This window comes from Erinaceus europaeus, chromosome 5 (genome assembly GCF_950295315.1).
Source record: "Erinaceus europaeus chromosome 5, mEriEur2.1, whole genome shotgun sequence".
Taxonomy (NCBI): Eukaryota; Metazoa; Chordata; class Mammalia; order Eulipotyphla; family Erinaceidae; genus Erinaceus; species Erinaceus europaeus.
Genome location: NC_080166.1, coordinates 5,669,883 through 5,694,345, shown reverse-complemented (window position 1 = coordinate 5,694,345; position 24,463 = coordinate 5,669,883). Strand labels below are relative to the sequence as shown.

The following is a 24,463-nucleotide window of genomic DNA, read 5'->3' as shown; positions in this document are numbered from 1 at the left end:
CCTCTTTAGATAGAGTGTGAGAGACGATGCGAAAGGAGAAAGACAACCCAACACTACTGCATCACTCATGTAGCTTCCCCGTTGTCGGGGATCCCGAGCTTGGGGCCTTGAACGCTGGGTAGAGTGCTCGATACTCAGGCACTATCTCCTTCTCCCTTAAAATAGAAACATCTTGACTTCTTGTGAGACATTCTTGTTAACATTGCAAGGAGTGATAAGAGAACATTTCCAGAGTACTTGACATTTTTTCATTTCATTTTGTATGAATAAGTCACAAACTATGGTTTCAACTGATACCATGTATCTTCGGTGAGAGGCAGAAATAATGAAGAATCATTTGTTGTTTTTTTTTCCTAATTTTTATTATCTTTATTTATTGGATAGAAACAGCCGGAATAGAGAGGGAAGTGGGTGATAGAGAGGGAGACAGAGAGAGACACCTACAACCACTTGGCAAAGCTTTCCCCTTACAGATGGGGGCCAGGAGCTCAAACCCTGGTCCTTGTGCAGTGTAACATGTGCGTTCAACCAGGTGCGCCACCACCTGGCCCCATGAATAATTTGAAGGAGTGGGAAAAAGTATTCCCACATTCATTCTTTCACTATACTTTGATGACAGAAGTAAATTTCTTTGTGAGGAAAAATTTTGCCATTATTTCCCCCCCCCAAAAAAAAATCAGGATTTCCCACTACTTACCAGTTGATTTCCCAAATCAGAGTACTGGTTCCTGGAACATTCTGAGGTTTATATATCTTTTCCAACTAAAGTTCCACACTCTTATTAATTTCGTCTGTTCTTACTTGGCTGCATGTAGAAATTATACAAGGAACATCTGTATACAGTTGTGTGTATGGCAGCAATGATTAGCAGAAGTGATGGCTTTTGTGCTAAGCTCCTAGATGGTACATTTCATCGAAGTTAATTTCATGATACTTTCACGTTTTAGTTTCCTTATCGTGTCTTTCATGTGTTTGACCCCAGAACTGACTCCTGCGGTTAAAGCAAAGTGATAAGTTAAATAACATGGTATGTCCCCATGTTTACCATTTGACAATTTTATTTGAATGGACTTGTTTTATTTTCAAGACATATGTTTATAACTTTTGAACATTAAAGCTAATTAGATATGTAGTCAGACTTTTGAGTACATTTTTTAGTGTTTTAGATATCCAGTGTTTTGGTATTTTAGGTGGTATTATAAATGTCTTTGTGGACAGCTCTTTATTATACTCTTGTTAGAGTTTAGGAAGTGGAATTAATGACAAAAAAACATTGTGGAGATTCTGTCCATAGTGATTTGTCAATTACTGATGTTGCCAGTTGAGTCACTTCTTAATCTCGTAAGAATGATATGTGGATGTTCTTATTCAGATGTGCACAGACAGTTTTAGGGCAGAAAGTCAGAACTGTACTCCCTGCTACTATTCATCATGGATTAATGAGATATCTTAAAAGATAAATAATGGGGCTGGGGGGACAGCATAATGGTCATGCAAATAAATGTCTTTTATGCATGATGCTCTGAGGTCCCAGGTTCAGTCCCCAGTACCACCATAGGCCAGGGCTGAGCAGTGCTCTGATCTTTCTTCATATCTCTCTTAATTAAACTAAATGAGTAAACAAATAAAAATATATATTTTTAAATATAAAATTAATTTATTTGGGTAGAGACAGAGAGAAATCAAGAGGGGAGTGGGGGAGACAGAGAGGGACAAAGATAGAAAGATACCTGCAGCCCTGCTTCATCACTTGTGAAGCTTTCCTGGCCCCAATAAATAAAATATTAAAAAAGACAAATGATGGTTAGCATCTCTTAGTGACAATCATTTTATTAAAACAGAAAATCTAATTGTATCATTCTACTAAAACCCCGAAGAGACCTCTTATTCCTTAGAATACACTTGGAAAACCTTCCTTGAGTTCTAACACCCTCATTTCAACCTCTCTGTGCAGCTGTCGTAATCACACCCCACTCACTCTTTCACTGTTTTCAAGCCTCTGGGTAAAATTTCAGCTGGAACGACAGGCTGAGTTTTCTCTTGCCATCGAGATTTATTGTGATATTTGACTGTATGAAGTTCTTTTTCCACTTGTTGATATTTTGTATCATAGCCAGTTTCTTTTGGTCGTTTAGATTTCATTTGAATCATTGCCATTGCCCTTAATTCTTTCCACTTCCATTTAATTTTCTTCCTGGGTTGCTTGTTTTGTGTGTGAGTGTGTGTGTCTGAGTGTGTGTGTGTGTGAGTGTGTGTGTCTGAGTGTGTGTGTGTGTGAGTGTGTGTGTCTGAGTGTGTGTGTGTGTGTGTGTATGTGTGTGTAGGCTAGGGAACTCACACATGCTAGCGTGTGCTCAGATGCTGAGTAATTTTCATGGCCCTTGAATGATATTTGTTTGGTTTTGATGAATCAGAGACTCACACTTGTACAATTTCTCCTCACCAGCCAACTTGTGGGAGACACACAGAGAGAAGGAGATGCTACACCACCAGAGCTGTCTCTAATGCCATGCTGGCATAGGGACTCAAGCCTAAAGGCATACTCTCTACCTGGAGAGCTCTCTTCCTGACCCGAAAATCATGTAGCATACATCCTTCCATTAGAATGTAAGTCACATGACCTTATCAATATTCACTTTTGTTTTCCAGATGCCTGAATATGTACACAAGGTTTTTGTCCCATTAGGCTGTCTTAGATGCTTTGTTCATTAATTTTGTTCTCCGGCATTTTTGAAGCTATAATTTACAGACCGTTTACTTCCCTTGTGTAGAGTGTACGATTCAGTGTCTTTCAGTACGTTCCTAGTTTTATAATCATGACTGTAGTCAATTTTAGAAAATATTATCTCCCGAGGAAAGAATCCCCTATCTACTAGCCCTCATTCCCATCATTTCTTCTACCATTCTCCCCTCACACCTCCAATAAAATTCATCTGTCTTTCTCTCTCTTTGAAAATTGTATAGATATTTCATATCAGTGGGATCAGATACTAATAGTCTTCTACTTTTTACTTATCTATAATAGTGTTTTACAGTTTCAGAATTAATTTTTTGCTGAATACTATTTCATTATTTGAATAAACCAGTGTTTATCTATTTTTTGGTGGAAATCTGATTGGCTTCTAACTTCTAGCCACTGTGAATATTTCTGATAGGAAAGTGCTCATACTTTTGGGGGACAGAGAGATAGTTTCATTTCTCTTAAAAGTGAAGTGACTTTGTCAGCATAATGGATTTTTAATAAATATTGTTGAATGAATGGGTAAATAATAGGTCTCCACCCAGGAAGTCACACATTTAACCTTAGCGTTAATAAACCAGACGCAGGCAGTGAGAGTTCTTGCTTTCCCTGCGGCTTTACTGGTCATCCCCCAGAAGCTGTCCACACCCCAAGAACCAGCTATTATATTTCCCTGTCCAGAGTACAGATGACAGAAGGTAACTACAGTGAGGTTAGTGACATGAACACAGCGACATAAATAGACTGAGAACTGGGCCAGGGATTCAGCTCTTATAAATCTTAATTCTATCACTTCTTGGATTCTCTTTTTTTTTTTTGCCTCCAGAGTTATCACTGGGGCTCGGTGTTGGCACTGTGAACCCACTGTTCCTGGAGGCCATTTTCCCCCCATTTTATTGGATAGTGACAGAGAAACTGGAGAGAAGGGGGAGACAGAGAGAGGGGAGAGAGAGACAGACACCTGCAGACCTGCTTCACCACTTGTGAGGCGACCCCCCTGCAGGTGGGGAGCCGGGGGTTCAAACTGGGATCCTTGTGCTGGTCCTTGCGCTCCGTATTATGTGCGCTCAATGCAGTGCGCTTCTGCCCCGCCTCCTCTCACTCGAATTCTTTTACCTATTAAGAAGCAAGGTTGCCAATAAAATAATACTCTAAACCTACCAGGAGACATGATGGACAAAACACAATTATGTATTCTTCTGTCTTGAAGCCGTCTCACAATAATTTGAAGTGCACACCTGTCTATACACAGAAACACATAAACAGAGAGAAGAAAGAGGAGAGAGCAGACATAAAATATCTCAAAAAGTCATTTGGGTGATGGAAAGCTAGTGGGGGACTAAACCACTTCAGCATGTTTCATTATTGCTCTGTAGAAGAGGCTAGAGCATGAATGTATCAATAAAAATAGTTTCTAGGAAATTCAGACTGACAATAGGATTTTTTTTTTCTAATTACCATCAGGGTTATCATTGGGCCTTGGTGGCTGCATGACTAATCCACCACTCTCACCTTCATTCCCCCCTGCCCTTTTCCTTTTATTTTTATAGAGCCCGGAAAAATTGAGAGGGGAAAGGAAGACAGAAAGGGAGAAGGAAAAACACCTGCTTCACTGCTTCACTGCTTGTGAAGCTTCTTCCCCCCATTCCAGTAGGGGCCAAGGGCTTGAACCTGGATTCTTGTGCATAGAAGGGTGTGTGTTCTGCCTGTCACACCACTGTCTGGTTCTGATAATGACAGTAAGTAAGGTTCGTCTTAGGAGGCTGTTGATCCCATCATTAGAATACTTAGCCAGTACTTGGATGAGTAGACAGATAAAGTCTAGAAAATCACTTGGAATTAGGCAAAAAAAAAAAAAAAAAGGAAAATAGTAAAACCAAAATTAAAGATAGTTCACAAGGTCAAAAAATAAAAAGGAGTTTCAGAATGAGAATGAAGTATGAAAATGGACATATGGAATGAGCAGATATTTTAAGTAATAATTTCACATAGTAAGGAGTGGAATGTCTGTTCTGAGAATCTTGCAGAATGCTCAGCAGTTTGAAGGAAACAGCCTCACCAAACACCATCACATAAACACTTCGGAAAATCACTAAATCAGAAGAACTAGAATTTTCCAATGAGAAAGCTACATATTAAGAAGTGGGAAAAACACTGCAAACTAAATGACAGTATAATGAAACCTATACAATTCTGAGAGTGGTTTTATAACTTACTATGATATGAAGATGTATCTGAATATACTAGATATTCTAAATAAATATAGTCAAACAATTATATTCTGAATAAACACATTAAGAATTGAAGAACTCTAATATTAACCATCCATGTATTCTTGCTTTTTAACTTTTTTTAAAAAAAATACCTTTATTTATTGGATAGACAGCCACATTTCGAGAGGGAAGGGGTGATAGGGAGAAAGAGAGACATCTGGCAGCCCTGCTTCACCTCCTGTAAAGCTTCCCACCTACAGGTGGGGACTGAGGGCTCAGACCAGGGTCCTTGTGCCTTGTGACACCAGGGGCTCTTCCTCCTCTCCTCCTCCCCCTCCCCATCCATTCTTTCTTAAATAGTTACTGGATTATGTGCTTCTTTTAGGGAATTCCTGCAAAAAAAAAAATAGGGAAGATAGGCTATGGATTGTAACACAGAAGAATCTTAAAAGGAGGTCCCCAGAGCACTCCTTAGTAACGGACATGATAGATAGAGGGAGATAAATCAAGCACTTGAGATTAATATCTTCAGGAGATATTTGAAAAATAATCTCAGTAGGTATCTTTGTAGCTTTCATATACATTTCATTGGGCACTCAATATAAGCACCTAACCAGCACACTTTCCTTTATTGTAGAATTTAATTTGTTTTTATTTTTTCCATAGCACTAGTCATCTCTGGTTTATAGTGGAACTGGGGGTTGAACCTGGGATTTTTGGTGCTTCAGCAATGAGAAGTTTTTTGCATAACCATTACGTTCTGTCCCCACTGCAGAATTTTTAAAAGACACATATGCAAGGAAAAATAAATCACAGTTCATAGTTTGACTTACTAATGAATGGCACTTACCTGGGCATACTACTAACAATTATGATTTAAACACACATTGTGGAATTATGCATATACTTGTTAAATCATATTCATATTATGCATATGGTTTAAACACAGATTTTTCAGTCCTCCTGTGCAAATGAGAGGCATTTAATAAATGAGGGGGACCAGGCACTTGAGTGCCCATAGTACTAAGTGCAAGGACCTGTGCAAGGATCCTATTCCAGCCCTGCGGGGACTTCACAAGTGGTAAAGCAGGTCTGCAGATCTCTCTCTCTCTCTCTCTCTCTCACTCTCTCCCTCCCCCCCTCCCCTCTCAATTTCTCTCTGTCCTATCCAATAAACCTGGAGTAAAAAAAAAGAGTAAATGAGAATTTTTGATGGTGAAAGAAAGGTAAATCCTTACTTGCCCTGGTTGGGAAGTTCACAGTGTTTAAAAATAATAAATGTCTTTTGAAATATCAGTTGTATGACACAGAACTAGGAAAGTGGATATGTGGTGCACAAAGAATGAAACAGGATTCTCTTAATACAGTTTTATTCCGTAAGTAGACTAGATGAGTGCTCTGAGGTGACATGGTTTTGTTAAGAACAGACTCCACCCCGCTAAGGTAAAAGAGAGACACAGGCTGGGAGTATGGATCGACTTGCCAACGCCCATGTTCAGCGGGGAAGCAATTACAGAAGCCAGACCTTCTACCTTCTGCAACCCACAGTGACCCTGGGCCCATACTCCCAGAGGGATAAATAATAGGAAAGCTATCAGGGGAGGGGATGGGATATGGAGCTCTGGTGGTGGAAGTGTGTGGAGTTGTACCCCTCTTATCCTATGGTTTTTGTCAGTGTTTCCTTTTTATAAATAAAAATTTTTTTAAAAATAATATTTAGGTTAGAATACTAGCTCATCTTTGTATTCAGGTCTCAGTTTTTTCAGTTGTTGAATTAGGAAATGCTAATGTATCTTAAGTGCGTAGTTATGTAATATTTAGATGTTCTGCTCTGCACTTAATACTGTGTGCTCGATATAATAAAATTAGAGTAGAAGCAGCTTAAGGAGTTTTACCTGTTTGCCTAAAGAAGATACTCAGAATACTTTAAGCGGCGGAATCTGTGAAAGTAGAGCCATGTAAGTGCCACACTGCTTTCCTGTAGAATCCAGGGAGGCTGGGCAGCAGAAGCCCTGATATGACTGCTACTTCTAGTGTGTGCTGTGAGAAATAGCTTCATTCCGGAGGCATGTGGCATGGAACACTTCTTTTTTTTATTTGTTATTGGAGAAAGACAGAGAGAAATTGAGAGAAAAAGGGGAGATAGAGAGGAAGATAGACAGAGAGACACCCACAGACCTGCTTCACCGTGAGTGAAGCGACTCTCCTGCAGGTGGGGAGCCGGGGTCTTGAACCGGGATCCTAACTGGTCCTTGCGCTTTGCGCCATGTGCGCTTAACCCGCTGCGCTACAGCCCGACTCCCCCGAAACACTTCTTATATATACTCTTTCTGAAAAATGTTTCATTTCGAGCCGTGTTATCTTCTAAGCTGATATAAATGCCACAGTATTGAACATTTAGAAATAGCTTTCAGGGAAAATTCTAATTTCATTGATTGCAGGCTCTTCTTCCTGTTAATCTTATTTCCATCAGAAAAATGGCATAGTTAAACTATCTGGGATCTTATTTCTAATCAGTGCGGTGTTACATATGAGCCAAATAAGATGATTCATAACTTGCTAAGCACTTCCATTTTCTTTTTTTACCCTCAGATTTAATCATCTGAAAAATGGTTATTTGGAAATATAACTTAAGATTGCAAATTTGAAAAGATTATTTAAAAATCTTTTTTTTATACCACTTTAGAGCAGATGTCACTTACTGCTTTTGCATAATATATTAGCTTTGTTATTTTTTTTTAAAAAGAAGAATATACCTGATTAAAAATTAAAAATTATACAGTCCTGACTGTTTTAGAGACATGAGCGCAGGCTGAGAATGCATATGGGGCTGACAGCAAAGAGCTTCACAATGGAATGCAGTCTTTCCATGCAGGGACCCCTGGGTCAAGCCTTGACCTTATTTAGGCCAGAACTGAAGATTTGCCATTCAATACATGCTTTTTTTTTTTTTTTTTTAAAAAAAGAAACCATGGAAAGGGACTTACTGATACTTGTAGGAAAAATGAGTTTTTTTCCTGTAGAAAGTTCATTGTTTAAATCATTGTTTTAATAAAACTCCTTTACTTGTGGTATATATATGCTACTCAGCTCTATAAAAGATGAAATCATGCCTTTCTGCACAGACAGGAGTGGGATTATATCAAGTAAGTCAGAAAGTGAAAACATGATTACATGATGCCACTCATAGCAGGGGTACAAACAATTAAACTAAGCAAACTGGCAAAACAACAAAAGGCACTCAGACTCAGAAAAAGATGGTTACCAGGATGAAGTTGGGAAGAATGGATAGGGGAGTAAATTTGGTAATAGGACAAGAACTGTCTTGGTTATGAGGTAAAGTACATACACATACTGAGCTAGAAAGCAGTGTCTCCAAGGCCATCTAATATTGAAAACCAATGGAAGATAAATACAGTTTGACCAAAAGTGAAGAAAAAAAAACATGGTTTTGAGGAATGTTTAGTACATGGTATATGGCTTGAATAATTAACGCAAGAATTAAGATGAAAACTAGAAGCATGTTGTGGGATTCAGGTATATGTGTATACATATATCTATCTTTTTTGCCACTTAAGCTCTGTTTCTCTGCATTACTTTTTTAAGATAGAAAGGGAGAGATAATGACAAATTTAATGTAGTATGTACACAGGATTTATTTCCAGTGCCATGATGCATACCAGAAACACATTGTCCTACACTAATACTTCCATAAACATTTTAAATCTAGGGTGTCTGGCGGTAGCGCAGCGGGTTAAGCACACATGGTGCAAAGCGCAAGGATTCCGGTTCGAGCCCTCCCGGTCCCCACCTGCAGGGGAGTAGCAACGACAACATCAGTAACAACCACAATAATAACTACAACAATAAAACAACAAGGGCAACAAAAGGGAATAAAAAATATTTAAAAAAATTAAATCTAATTGGGTTTAGTTATGTTGCAAGCTAATAAAATGTGTGCTATTCTATTATTAAAATGACTAGTACTATTTATTTTGTAACTCGTCTCTTTTTTTTTAATACTTTGTTTTACTTTCTTTTTTTCTTTTTTAACTCGTCTCTTTTTTACATTGATCTGATATAAATTACAAATTTGTCATATAGTTTACATATACATATATATATTTAACTTATTAGTGATATTATAATAGTTACAAGAATATATGATTGTAAAGTTTTATACAGCATCTGATGAGCTCCCCCCAGTAACCATAATAGTTATCACAAAATCTTAGAGAATTTGCCTCTTATTCTTAATGGCATTTTTTTCTGTTGTATGGCCTCAAAATTGGAGGAAGATAGGCATTCACTCTTCTTTGAAAGCTTAGTAAAATTTACTGGTGGAATCTTACTGTTTCAAGCTTCTTTTTTTTTTCTTTAAAGGAAACTTTATATAATTTTTTAAAAAAATTTTTGTACTTGTGTTTGGCGTATTTACGATATCTATTCCTAGGAAAAATTTGAAAGGTTGTGTATTTCTAAGAATTTTCCCATTTTTGCTTGTTGTCCAATTAGTTACCATATTAATCATGCTTATCTGGGAGTCTCATTTAAAAAAATTCATAAGGTTACAGCTGCCTTATAGAGTTTTTTTCCTTTTCCCTTGAGAGAGTTCACTGAGGCAAAGCACATTAAAACCTTTAAGCAAAGCAGGCAGAAGAGCTCCCTTAGATAATGTGGTGCTTTGCTGTCGGCTTGATCCAGGTTTAAGCCCTGCCCCATCTGTGTAATACATCACCTTCAGTACAGTTCTCTCTCTCCCTTTCTCTGCTTCTCTACCTCCTCTGTATCTTAAAAAAAGTGACAGAACAAGCAAAAAAGTCTTTAAGGTAAAGTTTCATCACTCTATATGCCATTAAGAATATTTATACCCCTTTTCCATATCTGGGGGCTACTCTCTTCCCTGATCCAGCTTTCTGGTCCTTTTTCCAGCCATGACATCATCTCCCCAGACAATAACTTGGACCCACCTGCATATCAGATTTCAGGCTCAGGGGAAACAAAAAACTAGTATAGCCACAGGCCCTTTGGAATATAACTAAAATACGCCTACTAGCTATCTACAAAACAAAGACCCCCCCCCCCAACTCTTCATCTGTACTATTCCAGCCTTTAGGTCCATGATTGGTCAACAATTTGTTTGGCTTTGTTTTTTGACCAATCATGGACCTTTTTATAAATAGAAAAAAAATTTTTAAAAGTTACCCTGGAGTGGTGAAGCCCTGGCAAAAGTAAAAACAACGATTTCCATTCATTAAGAGGGTTAAAAGAAGTGAAGTCACTAGGGATATAACTAAAATATGCTACTAGCTATCTATAAAACGGAGACCCTCCCATCCCCATGAACAAGGGTTGATCTTCTAGTTCCTTGTCACCTTTCATTTCTTTTAACAGCATTATTATAGTTTTCACTGTAAAGGTTATTTACTTGTGAGATTCAAGTGTTTTATCTTTCTGGAGTTCAGTTGGAACTGGGACTGCTTCCTCCAATTCCTTTACTCTCATTTGTGTATAATAATGACACAGAATTATGATACTGAACTTACTGGTAATTACTAGTTGTTTTTTTTTTTAAAAGAATATTTAGTGTTTTCTGTTTATATTATCATGCCACCTGCAAATGTTGATAGTTTTACCTGTTGCTTTCCAAAGTGAATTCCTTTAATATCTCCTTGTGCCTGAGTGTGCTGGAAGGGACTTCTAGCATTAGTTAAATAATAGTGATGAGAATGGACATCCTTGTCTGTTTCTAGTTTTTAAGAGAAATACTTTCAATTTTTTCCTTCATTGAGTATCATGCTAGTTGTAGGATTGCAATATATGACTTTTGTTATGTTCAGGAATTTTTCTTCTATATTCAGTTTCTTTTTTTTTTCTATATTCAATTTCTTAGGGATATTTATCATAAATACCTTTTCTTCATCTACTGAAATGACCATTCAGCATTTGTCTTTCTTTCTGTTGATGTGATGTGTTACATCAATTGATTTGTTCATGCCAAGCCAACTGTGCATCCCTGTCATGAACTATGGCTGCTCCTGGTGGATCATTCTCCATACATGTTGTTGTATTCATTTTGCCAAGATGTTGTGAGGATCTTTGTGTCAGTTTTCATAGGTAATACTTGTCTGTAGGTTTCTTTTTTGGTGGAATTCTTTCCTGCATTAAGAGTCATATTTGTCAAGTAGGATGTGTTTGGGAGTATTTTCCCCACGTCATTTTTTTGGGAAGAGTTTGAGGAAAATGGATATTAGTTCTCCCAATGTCCTGCAGAATTTACCAGTAAAATAATCTACACCTGGGTTTTTAATCTTGAGAAGACTTTTGATTATAGTACTTCAGTGTCTGCCCTAGTGATTTGTCGGGAAATTGTGAGGAGCCTCACAAAGCACCCTGCATTCCTGATACTATGGCCTATCTACATAATCATTGTTTTGCCTGAAAGATCCCCACCCATTCCATTCCTTTGATCTATCTTCCTTCTACCCTGGAGACCCTCCCTGCCTCCAGCGTAGTATTAATTCCACCAGTTAAAACTCTCGCAACAGTTGCTAAGGAAGTTCCTACCTTTCCAGCCTTTCTTGATTACCTTTCCAGCTCTTGATTTCATAGATCTTTTTAGTCACCCCTTTCCGTTTCCGTTTCACGGCCATTTCCGTTTCCGACTTGCCACTTCCGGGTCTGTCCTTTAAAAAGCCTTGTCTCTCGGATCAATAAAGGTATTGCATTGCCTGGTGCCACATGTTTGGTTCCTGAGTCATCTCCCTCATATGGCTGAGTGAGTAGCAGCCCAGGCTGGCTCCGGTCACGCCCAGGAAGAGGCACCCCCACACTAGCCGGGCAGTGGTTGGCCTGTTGAGGCTAACTTTACCCTCTTGTTAATCTTGGCAGGTGCTGTGGCTAAGACTTTGTTCATTTGATTCAGGTGCTCAATTTATTTGCATAGAGATGTGTGTAATAGTCTAATATGACCCTTAATATATCTGTAACATCACTCTTAGTGTCATCTCTCTCACTCCTGATTTTTTAAAATCATAGTTTTCTTTTTCTCAACGAGTCTAGGCAGTAGACTTAACTTTTTGAAGAACCAGCTCTTGATTTCATAGATCTTTTTAATCACCCTTTTTTTAACTTTTTAAAAATAAATTAAATTATTTTTAATTTCTTTATTGGATAGAGATAGCCAGAAATCGAGAAGTGGGGGAGATCCACCTGCAGCTCTGCCTCATTACTTGCAAATCTTTCCCCCTGAAAGTAGGGACCTGGGTGCTTGAACCTGGGTCCTTGCACATTGTAACATGTGTGCTCAACCAGGTGGGCCAGCACCCAGCTGTTGCCCTTTTTTGATCTCTTTCATTCATTTCAGCTCTGATTTTAACTGTTTCACTCCCCTTGCTGACTTGTATTTTTTTTTAAGTCCTTTTCTAATTGGTTCAGTTGTGATATTGGATAGTTTATTTGATCTTTCCTTTTCTTTTCTTTTTTTTTCTTTTCTTTTCTTTTCTTTTCTTTTCTTTTCTTTTCTTTTCTTTTCCTCCAGGGTTATTGGGATTCTGTGCCTGCACCATGAATCCACTGCTCCTGGAGGCCATATTTCCCCTTTTGTTGCCCTTGTGGTTTATCGTTGTTGCTGGATAGGACAGAGAAATGGAGAGAGGAGGGGAAGACAGAGAGGGAGAGAGAAAGACAGACACCTGCAGACCTGCTTCACTGCCTGTGAAGCAACCACCTACAGGTGGGGAGCCGGGCGCTGGAACCGGGATCCTTACACTGGTCCTTGCGCTTCGCTACAAATGCGCTTAACCTGCTGTGACACCGCCCAGCTCCTGGTAGTTTACTTGAGCTCTTAACCCTCCCTCTTTTTAATGTTGGCCTATGTTATTTAGAGCTTCCCTTTAAGGACTGTTTCTGCTTCATCACATAGGCTCTGGTAGTTGGTCTCTTAATTATCATTGTTCTCCAGGTAGTTTTTTAAAATTTTTATTATGTTTATTTATTTCCTTTTGTTGTCCTTGTTGTTTTAGTTATTATTGAAGTCGTTGTTGTTGGGTAGGACAGAGAGAAATGGAGAGAGGAGGGAAAGACAGAAGGGGGGAGAGAAAGACAGACACCTGCAGACCTGCTTCACCGCCTGTGAAGCGACTCCCCTGCAGGTGGGGAGCCAGAGGCTTGAACCAGGATCCTTACACAGGTCCTTGCATTTTGCACCACCTGCGCTTAACCCGCTGCGCTAAGGCTCGACTCCACGCCAGGTAATTTTTAAGAGCTTCTTTGATTTCTTCAGTGACCCAGGTATTATTCAGTAGCATGCTGTTTAGTCTCCACGTTTACGGATTTGTGGTTTATTTCTAACTTCATACCATCACCGTTTGAAATGAAACTTTGTATGGTTTCAGTATGCATATATTTATTAAGACTTTTCTTGTCTCTCAGCATTTGGGCAGTCCCCGGGAATTTTCCATGTGCTCTTGAGAGAATATGTAAGTGTGTGTGTGTGTGCAGTGTAACATTTTGTTTAAATCTTCTAAGTTCCTTTTATCTATGGTTTAATTTAAATTTGCTGTTTCCTTGTGGAGTCTTTGTTGTGATGACATCTCTTGTTTTAAATGGTGAGTTAAAATCTCCTACCATTTTTGTATCGCTGCTGATATCTCCTTTCCAATGCTATTTTTCCTTTCTGTTTGTGTATTCTGGAGGAGAAAAAGAAATAGCACAATTCATTTGCCTCCAGGGTTGTCGCTGGGGCTCTGTGCCTGTGCTATGAATCCACGGCTCCTGGAGGCCATTTTTTCCCATTTTGTTGCCCTTGTCGTTATTATTGCCATTGATGTTGCTGTTGTTGGATAGGACAGAGAGAAATTGAGAGAGGAGGGGAGACAGAGAGGAAAGGGAAAGATGGAGACCTGCAGACCTGCTTTTCCACTTGTGACGCGAACCCCCTGTAGCTGGAGAGCGGGGACTCGAACCTGATTCTTGAGCCGGTCCTTGCGCTTTGCACCTTATGTGCTTTACCAGGTGTGCTCCCGCCCCACCCCCTGGTGAGTTTTTATAATCAGTATGGTGCCTGAGGTCAAATTCCCCTGAGGTCAAAGGTGAAAATCCCAGAGATTCTTTCATTTATTTATTTTTATTTTCTTTATTGGGTGGAGACATCCAGAAACCAAGAAGGTAGAGGAAGACAGACAGGGAGAGAGACACCTGCAGCCCTGCTTCACCACTTGCAGAGCTTCCCCGCTGCAGGTGGGCAGCGGGGGCTTGAATCTGGGTGCTTGTGCCCTGTAACATGTCTGGCTCCAGGGCCCAGAGATTCTCAGCTCTACATCAGCAGCGTGCTCCACTGTGTAGCTGTGCAGGCTGTGCTCGTGGCCAGCAAGGACTCATTCTTCTATACTGGGACTCTCTTCTGCTCTGCGACTCTGTTCACGGGCCATACACTTGTCTCCTCCTCTGGCTCTGTAGTTTCTCCAGAAATCTCAGCTTGATGAGGAAAGTGTGTTCTTTTGTTGGATTCCTACTTGTCTCAGAGAGCTACTAACCTGTTACCTTGCCCTTAGAACCATGTCTTGTCACTTAGATTTAAGAAATTGTCTCACCCACATTAGTCTTTAGTAACTACCAGCCCATCACAAATGTCAAGACAGGATATTCCACCAGAAAAAGATTACAGCTAGGGGGGGCAGAGGAATAAATCACCAGGGATGGCACTTACCTTGCCTGGATGTGGCCCAGATTGGAATAAGAGCCATGTGGGACTATCATGGTGTGGGGTGCAGGGGATGGACTGGGTTGTGGACAACTGATCTGGTGCTGTGCTGTCTCTGCCTTTATCCGATTTCATCTCTGCCCCTGTTTCTGAATGAAAAACTGAACCAGGGAGTAGGGTATAGCACAGCAGGTTAAGCGCACGTGGCTTTGCAATGCGCAAGGATCAGCAAAAGGATCCAGGTTCCAGCCCCAGCTCCCCACCTGCAGGGGAGTCGCTTCACAGGCGGTGAAGCAGGTCTGCAGGTGTCTGTCTTTCTCCCCCCCTCTTTGTCTTCCCCTCCTCTCTCCATTTCTCTCTGTCTTATCTAACACATCAATAACAACAACAATAATAACTACAACAACAGTAAAAAAACAACAAGGGCAACAAAAGGGAAAAATAAATAAATATAAAAAATTTTTTAAAAAAGAAAAACTGATCCAGAGGCTGTGAATTCACATAAGCTTAAGAGCCTAACTATTGTCAAAGAAAAAGAAAAAGAAAAAAAGAAGAGAAAAATCAAGATAAAAGATGGCAAATAACTGAAGGGTCAGAAGAGTGATTGAGTTTATAACAATAAGCCACTTTAAAATCATGCAGTTAAGGTATTCATTTTTTAAAGATATAATGATATTGCTAGTTTAATATAGTTAAATATCGTGTAAGTGAAACTGCACTTGGAAACAAAAGTCACTATTGAGATATTAACTTCCTTGAGATCCTTTTTTTTTTAAATGCCTTTTTAAAATTTTTCATTATCTTTAATTTACTGGATAGAGACAGCCAGAAATTGAGAGGAGAAGGGGCCATAGAGAGGGAGAGAGACAGAGAGACACCTGCAGACCTGCTTCAGCACTCGCAAAGCTTTTCTGCTCCGGGGGCTCCAACCCGAATTCTTGCTCACTGTAACGTGTGCGCTCAACCAGGTGCGCCACCGCCCGGCCCCACCCTGCAATCCTCTCGATTTTCATCTGCCTCTTTAAAGAACTTTCAGCAGCGTTTTGTTTGCTTCTGCTTTTCACAGATAAATTCCTAGAGCTGGATTGTTCTTCCCTGTATGCTTTTCCAAAAAACAGAGAGAGCTGAATATTTCCATATAGTCTGAGTAGCCTAAGATAACAGAGAGGTGTGTTGGGAAATGAGATTGAAAACTGTTTAAAATAATATGTATTCCTGCAGATTTGTATTAACTTTTTTTTTTTTAACTAAAATGGTTGTTCTTATGTAGTTTAAAGTTATTAGGAATATATTGGGTATGTTGAGGTGGTTCTTGTATCAAAGTTATTTAAATGTTATTGCTTTTGGAATTCATGTTATCTTTATCAAGATAAATTTGAAAATGTGTCCCTTTGGGCTGTGATAATACATTCTGTTATGTCATCGTATTGTGTGATATCTTCATTTTTTTTTCTTTTCCCAAATCCTGCTATGCAGTATAGCAGTGCACATTAAACCCTGATTTATAGAGACAGGAAATTAGCACTGTGTCTGCATGATTCACTAAATGCTGAGTCAGTATTTTCAGAGACAATTAATTTTAATTTTTTGGCTAACTAGGTCTTTTATTGTATTCACTAGTGTTAAAGAAAAAGAAAATGACAAAAATTTCCCTAAATGGGGGTCAGGCGGTAGCACAGCAGATTAAGCACACGTGGCGCAAAGTCCAAGGACCAGCATAAAGATCCCTGTTCTAGCCCCGGCTCCCCACTTGCACGGGGTCACTTCACTAGCGGTGAAGCAGGTCTGCAGGTGTCTATCTTTCTCTCCCCCCTGTCTTTCCTTCCTCCCTCAACTTCTCTCTGATCTATCCAAAAGCAATGACAACAACAACAACAATAATAATAGCCACAATAAAGATAAAAACAACAAGGGCAACAAAAGGGAAAAAATAGCCTCCAGGAGCAATGGCTTCATGGTGCAGGCACCGAGCCCCAGCAATACCCTGGAGGCAAAAATAAAAAAATAAAATAATAATAATAATAATAAAATTTCCCTGAGTAAGCATTATTAAGTTGCTCTTTTTGAAAGTTAATGGAAAAGATACATGAAAATCATATTTCCAAAAGAAATGGAACTAGTCTGAGAAGGGATTGTAGCTTACCTTTTGGACATAGAAAACAGGGAGTGGAGAATAAATTAAAAATAAAACCTCATAGAACTTAGTTTTTGTTGTTGTTGTAGAATTGAAGCAAGCTCCTCATAAACTTAAATGATAAATAACTTGGAACAAACATATAACTGCAAGATCTGTCTTTTTCTTTTCTTCTTCTGTTTTTTTTAATCTTCATGAAAATAAGACTATCGAAGTCAAAGAGTCAATAAATCACAGAAGGCAAGGCAATCTGATAGCCTTGAGAATGAACAGACTTCCTATGTCACTAGTCAACTACTTGCTTAAATAGCAAGTGAGACAAAGATGGGCTTCTCATAGTCTCACAGCTAGAAATTTGCAGTGATTTGAAGAGCAGAAAGGACTGACTCCATGCTTGGAACAGGAAGTGTATGTTAGGGCTTGGGAGCAACATGACATATCATCAGTTGAGGATGTTATCAAAGACTTTAGGGTAAAAATAGCAAGAGTCAGGAACCAAGTTGAGGAAGCAAAGAACAGACTTCCAAAGAAATAAGAATTTTAGTGAATTCAAATTTATTTGAATTTTGTATAGATTAAATTATATGTTTTGGTTCAAGATTCCTCTTCAAAAAATCACACTTGTTTGTTTCTTTTTTAAAAATCATTTTCTTGGGGGGAGATTATAGTCGACAGTACAGCTGTTGACACATGAGTACAACTTATCTCCCTTTTATATGTGTCTGCGAAATACTCTCACTCTCAGTTTAAACAACCAGTTGATAAGATTTTAGGAGTATTGTCACACATACAACTCACCAGCAAAGTTCCTGTAGCATCATGCCAAATCCATCAGAAATTTAAATTCAGATTTCTAACGCTATGGACATGATTACCCATTGAAACTAATAGGCAACCATTCAATGTCTTGAAACTTGTTGAATGAATGGAAAGGTCCAGCTATAACTGAGATCATGTGGCATTGGTCTTTAGAGATAACATTAATGAAACTTGGGTGTTTCCTATTTTATCAATGTAAAGGGCTTTGGGGAATGAAGGGGAGGGACTTGATGAAAGGGCATTGGTGTCCTAGAGTTCCTCCTAGACATTAGTCAGGGGGAGATAAGAAGTGGTGTCTCTGTTAAATACTCTTGTGTAAACCATTAACTCCCCCAATAACACACACAAATAAATAAAACTAATAAAAAGTAAGAGGAAAGCATCAGGACTTTACTTAGTTTCTCTTGTACGATCTGAATGAAGTTATAGTGAGTAAATTGAAAGCAAAAGAGGCGTCTTTATACAATTCTTACAGCTGCAATATACAGAAAGTCGAGATACAGTCAGAAATCATAATTTTTTTTTTTTTTTGCCACCTGCGTTCAGTTAATGCTTCTAGATGATTAGCATAAATAGCCACTGCCCAGAAAGCAAAGGTAGGTAATACATTGCCTTGAAAGAACATAGAGTAGCTATAGTTTCGTCAAGACCATGGACTCTGATCAGGTCTCTAGGTCCTTGTTCCAAACTACGGCAATATGAAGGGTAGAGGAATCATGTTAGTCTCCACTGGGCATCTTTCGCTGAGCTACAGACCCACAGAGAAGAGCAGATGAGAAGTCACAGCCAGACGTTTCCTCAGATTCTAGAGTGCCTCCCATACGGTGCTGTATCTGAATCTGAGCCACACAGGAGACAAAGTAGACAGACACCTTGTCTTGTGAATGATCTCTCTGGCCCTGAATTCATTATGATTTTTGAAAATAATTACTTTCCTACCATAAATACCTCATACTCTGAATGTCTAAATCTCCATTTGCTTATTTTTAAACTTCAGTCATTCTGGAAAGCACTAAGCATTTTCAGACTTTCTGTAATCAGTCAAGTTGAAATTATTTCAAAACTTTGTACATAAGAGAGAAAACTCTTTTGCAAAATATCAGAGGAATTATTAGCTGATGTGGACTTCTCTAGAGAAAATGGAGCTGATATATATTCCTTTAGTACCAACCAATATGTAAGAGAAAGGGGGGGGGAGAGAAAAGCTGTTAACCTACTTTCCCATCTTTAATTTTTTACTTTTTAATTGCCTGGGTGTCCTTTAACCATCTATTTCCACGATTCTTTCCCAGAGGCTTGGTTTAATTTTAATTTTAAAATGTGTTCTTAAATCAGTGTCACAGGTAACACAGTTAATGAGGAGGCTTGGTGGTGGTTCACCTGGTTGAGTGCATAGGTTACAATGTGCAAGGACCTGGGTTCAAGTCCCCAACCCCCACATACAGGGAGAAAGCCTTGCAAGTGGTGAAACTGTTTTGAGTCTCTCTCTGTTCCTCTCCCTATCAGTCGCCTTCCCTATCAATTTCTGGATATCTTTATCCAACAAATAAATAAACAAACAAATAAATAAAATAAAAAATAACAAAAACAGTTAATGAGCAGGATACATAAGCATATAAGGTAATACTTCTAGGTTAGCAATGCTTCAAAGCAGTTTTCTTCCTTAGGAGATAATATTACTCCAGTGTTCATGATATTTAAGATACTGTGTATTACAGTTTGAGTTTTTATTTTTCTTACCAAATTTAATCAGCTGAGCACACACAGTGCCAGATTATCTTTATAATCGGAAACTAGATATGAGATAATAGAGATTACAGAATAGGAACTCTCTTTGCCTGCAAATACTGCCCATTACTTTATCTGAAATTCATTATCACTGTGTTGACTGAAATGTCCATGATAAATACAAAATTAAGTACTGTTACAGTTTCCTTTTATATTCATTTAGTAGGGCTATAGTTCCTGTTGAACGTTTTAGTCAGTTAGACATGGGGAAAGTAGCACATTACTCATAAAGCCTGTGTACATGTATGTGTACATATGTTTTAACAAAGCTGAACGTCACATAAATGAGAATTCTCACCCAGAATATTTGTTTCTAGAAGTATTTCCTTATTTTAAATGTTCACTTATTTTTCCAGTATAATTTTTGCTCTTAGCTGTTAAATGGCCAATGAAATCTTAGAGAAATACATAGGAAAATCTGTATATATTAAAAATATTTTTTAAAAAACCCCCAAAGGGGAGGTAAGGGTAGAGAACATAATGGTTATGCAAAAAGACTTTCATGCAAAATTTTTATGCAAAATCCCAAATTCATTTCCCAGCACTACCATGAGCTAGAGCTGAGCAGTGCTCTGGTCTGTCTGTCTCTCTCTCTGTATATATCTCATTAAAATCAAATATATCTATATATGTACCCCCCAAAAAATCATCTGGGAGATAGAACAGGGCTGCAATTTGGAGAGAATTGCTTGGGTAGTTGCCATATAGAACACAGTACCTTTCTTTAGCTCCCCTGTTTCCAGTAGACTCTAAGTCTAATAACCCTTCTAAATTTTCCCAAGAAATTTGAATCCATTACTGTAATGAACTTGAATTCTTCAGCTGTCTAAAAGATAACGTTTAAAAGTGGCCGTCTGTAAACTGACGGCAAACGCTGACCTTGTTGTGTAATACCTACACGTCTCTTCAGCACTCTCTGCAGCTCAGGCTTACAGCCTTGACTTGAGGTGCCCTCTGTGACTTTCATACAGGTCTTCATTGTTTCCCATCGATTGTGCATTTATCTTGCTATGTAAGTACTACCATATGAAACAGAGAAAAACATAATGAAAGAAAAATCACAAGTGTTTTGAAGAAACAGAGTTGCTCATTGGTCCTATGTTCCCTAGAGTATTAAATACTACATACTGTTAGTGTTCCGTCATATGCGGTACAATAAGCATTCACAATTAAATTAAAATAACATCATCCCATCTCTATTATAGAAATACTTTATTTTCTACAAAGAAGAAAAATATCTCCGTGTTTGGAGTAAGATATGCTTAGACCATTCAGGGTACCCAGGTAAATGATAGCAAAAGAATAAGGCGGTAAAAACACACCAATGGCCTAGAAGGAATTAAAAAAATTAATATTTATTTTCCCTTTTGTTGCCCTTTTTTAAAAATTGTTGTAGTTATTATTGTTGTTGCTATTGATGTCGTCATTGTTAGGACAGAGAGAAATATGGAGAGAGGAGGGGAAGACAGAGGGGGAGAGAAAGAGAGACACCTGCAGACCTGCTTCACTGCTTGTGAAGTGACACCCCCCTGCAGGTGGGGAGCCAGGGGCTCGAACCTGGATCCTTAAGACAGTCCTTGTGCTTCGTGCCACGTGCTACGTGCACTTAACCCGCTGTGTTATCGCCCAACTCCCCTAGAAGGAATTTTAAAGAAGAAAAACAGATAATAAAATGGCTAAAATAATAAGAAAAAATGTATGCATTCTCCTGATAATGGAATATAAATTGTTAATAAGTTCCAAGAAAATGCAAAGTACAGGGCTTTCTGTGTTGAAAGACTCGTGGGAAATTTGAGCCGTGAATGGGATACGATCATGACAGAAAAAAAGGTGGACAGAAACACTGATTGCACTACAGAAATGGCCAATTTCCAAAGTGATCCCAGAGAGGAACTCAACAATAGTCTACACTCTGGCACATAGTCATGCTTCGTGCTCCAGAGTTCAAGGCTCTAACCACCCTACCACCTCCTGTTGCTTGAGCATGTTTCTAACACGTAATTTAAATCTCAGAGAGAAAATAAATAAGGAAATGCAACTGTAATTAGTCCTTTTAAGAATTCTGTCCTTGAAGACTGGAATAAGATCACCTGTTTAAATTCTAAGAATTTAAAATGAGCTCTTCAATTTCTCTGCTTTGGGCTAGAGTATTACTCCTTTCTTTCCTTCCTTCCTTCCTTCCTTCTTTCTTTCTTTCTTTATTTCTTTCTTTCTTTCTCTCTCTTTCTCTCTTTCTTTCTTTCTCCCTTTCTTCCTTCCTTTCTTTCTTTCTTTCTTTCTTTCTTTCTTTCTTTCTTTCTTTCTTTCTTTCTTTCTTTCTAGCACAGCTCCCCCATTGTAGAGGAAGTCCTTATTCCCTTTATTACTTTAAAAAAATTTTTTATTTATAAAAAGGAAACACTGACAAAAAAAACATAGGATAAGAGGGGTACAACTCAAAAAAAATAATTAAAAAAAAAGAGGGGTACAACTCCACACAACTCCCACTATATCCCATCCCCTCCCCTGACAGCTTTCCCATTCTCTATCCCTCTGGGAGTATGGACCCAGGGTCATTGTGGGATGCAGAAGGTGGAAGGTCTGGCTTCTGTAACTGCTTCCCCGCTGAACATGGGCGTTGGCAGGTCCATCCATACTCCCAGCCTGTCTCTCTCTTTCCCTGCTCATTTCTGGCTTCTGGTGATGCCAGGGGTCAATCCTGTGGCCTCTTTCTTGCAAGTCCTGTACTCTAACATGCTCTATTTCTCCAGCCAAATTCTTTCTAAACGGTTTCAGTAGAATGTTCCCTAATTCTTTAGTGGCCTTGTGCTCTAATGCTAAGGGATCTACTTTTTTCCAATTATTTTTTAAATATTATTTGCTTGGTTTTCTAGAGCTTGATTGCTCCCCAGATTAATGCTGAGCTGTAAAATAAGTGCTTTTTGTCAGTGATCCCACGGGGTGGATATACATTTATCAGATCTTAAGGAAGCAAAAGGAGGAGCCAGGCTACAGTGCAACTGGTTAAGCACACACATTATAGTGCACAAGGACCCGAGTTCATGCCCCTGGTCCCCACCTACAGGAGGAAAGCTTCATGAGTGGTGAAGTAGGGCTGCAAGTGTCTCTTTCTGTCTCCATCTTCCCCTTTTCTTTCTGTTTCTACCCAATATTAAATACTTCTCTTACTCCAAACATGGGGATGTTTTTCTTCTTTGTAGAACATAAAGCATTTCAGTAATAGAGTTGTGATGCTATTTTGATTTAATTTTGAATGCTTATTGTACCACACATGATGGAACACTAATACCATATCTATCTGTATCTACAGAAATAGATATAGATAGATAGATTTTTCTGTGTATTTTTCTAAGATTTCATTGGCAGTTTAACACCTAAGAGCAAAAATTATACTGGAAAAATAAGTGAATATTTGAAATAAGGAAATACTTCAAGAAACAAATATTCTGGGTGACAATGCTTATTATGTGAAGTAAGTTCCGCCTTGTTCAAACATATGTACACATACACGCATACAGGCTTTATAAGTAATGTGCCATGATTATAGTATGTCTTATACTATAATCATCTAGTTAATAGCCAAGAAATTTGAACCCACACAAATTCTGAGGTATTACTCATTTCTATCTTTTTTTGACCTCACCCTGGAGCCTTTCATTAAAGTTTGAAAGCATATGACTTCAATGATTGTTAATGGCATTTCAACTTACGTGTATATACATTAATGTGACTATACCCTATTTTTGTACATTTTATAGTTTCTTTTTTAATTTATTGGGGAGTTAATAGTTTATTGGTGAGGTTGTTGACTCATAGTGTACCTACTCATCTTCCTTTGATAAGTGTAAAATATCACTGTCTTAATATCTCTTTCTAAAAAATGGCATTTGTAACTGAAATAAATGAACAAACCTTTGGATGTGGTGAGAACTGTACGGAGATAACTGTTGAACCCTATTTGACTTGCCTCATTCTTCCTGAAGGTGAAACTCATTCAGTACTTCAGGATGGCCCAGGGAAAGGTCAAAAGTGTGCTATCCAATAGGATAATGGGGCTGAGCTGTAAGAACATGCATTTGCAGTGCCAGCGCTTGACATGGTTACATGACTTTTAACAGTTCAGCATCTCTGTACATGCAGAGAGAACTCAGCTTAGCACCTTGGACACTTTTTTAGGTTTTGGCTGGTCAATGTGTTCGAATGAAGAATGAGTGTTGTAGATGACACATTGTGAGAGCTAGTGTTTTTTTGGGGGAAAGGAAGAGTTGAAAAAGGATTGGGTGATTAATAGACATATGGTTAGCAAACAGAGTGGGAAAGAGAGGACTCAGCTGGGCTACGATGTCCAAGGATAAAAGCTGATTTCATGGCACATCTGACTCAAGAGCCATGGCAGTATTATACTCAGTCTGAGAGAGGTGCTGAATGTCATCTGGAAGTATGTGACAGTACATCTCTCCTAAGCTACACCATAAAATTCAGAGTAGTAATGAGGACTTGTTCCAGACAGATCAGCAAGTCATTTTCCAGGAAACTCTATTGCCTTTGATTTCTATTTTCCAAGTACTGAGATTCGTCTGGGAATTGTGAAGTTGCATGTCCTTTATACAATACAGAGTCAGTGCATTTCTTAGTGAGAATTGATGCGTTCATTCTCTTCATTTATTTTAAAGCACACAAATATTTTAATTGTAATCTAGCATATATTAACGATATATTCGGTTTGCATGGTATTAAAACATTTTGTCAGTTTTTCATATCGTCTCATTTTATGAAATCATTCTTTTGTTAATTTTTAAATATTTTATTATTTATTTTAAATTTTTTTTATTTATGAAAAGGAAACATTGACTAACCCATAGGATAAGAGGGGTACGACTCCATACACTTCCCATCACCAGAACTCTGTGTCCCATCCCCTCCCCTGATAGCTTTCCCATTCTTTATCCCTCTGGGAGTATGGACCCAAGGTCATTGTGGGATGCAGAAGGTGGAAGGTCTGGCTTCTGTAATTGCTTCCCCGCTGAACATGGGCATTGACAGGTGGATCCATACTCCCAGCCTGC

At 38.6% G+C, this 24,463-nt stretch overlaps 1 protein-coding gene across 1 annotated transcript in view; it reads left to right on the top strand.

Annotated features, from left to right (window-relative positions):
- HCN1 (hyperpolarization activated cyclic nucleotide gated potassium channel 1) overlaps nt 1-24,463 on the top strand; it is a 313,690-nt gene that overhangs the window by 7,115 nt on the left and 282,112 nt on the right. The window lies entirely within an intron of this gene.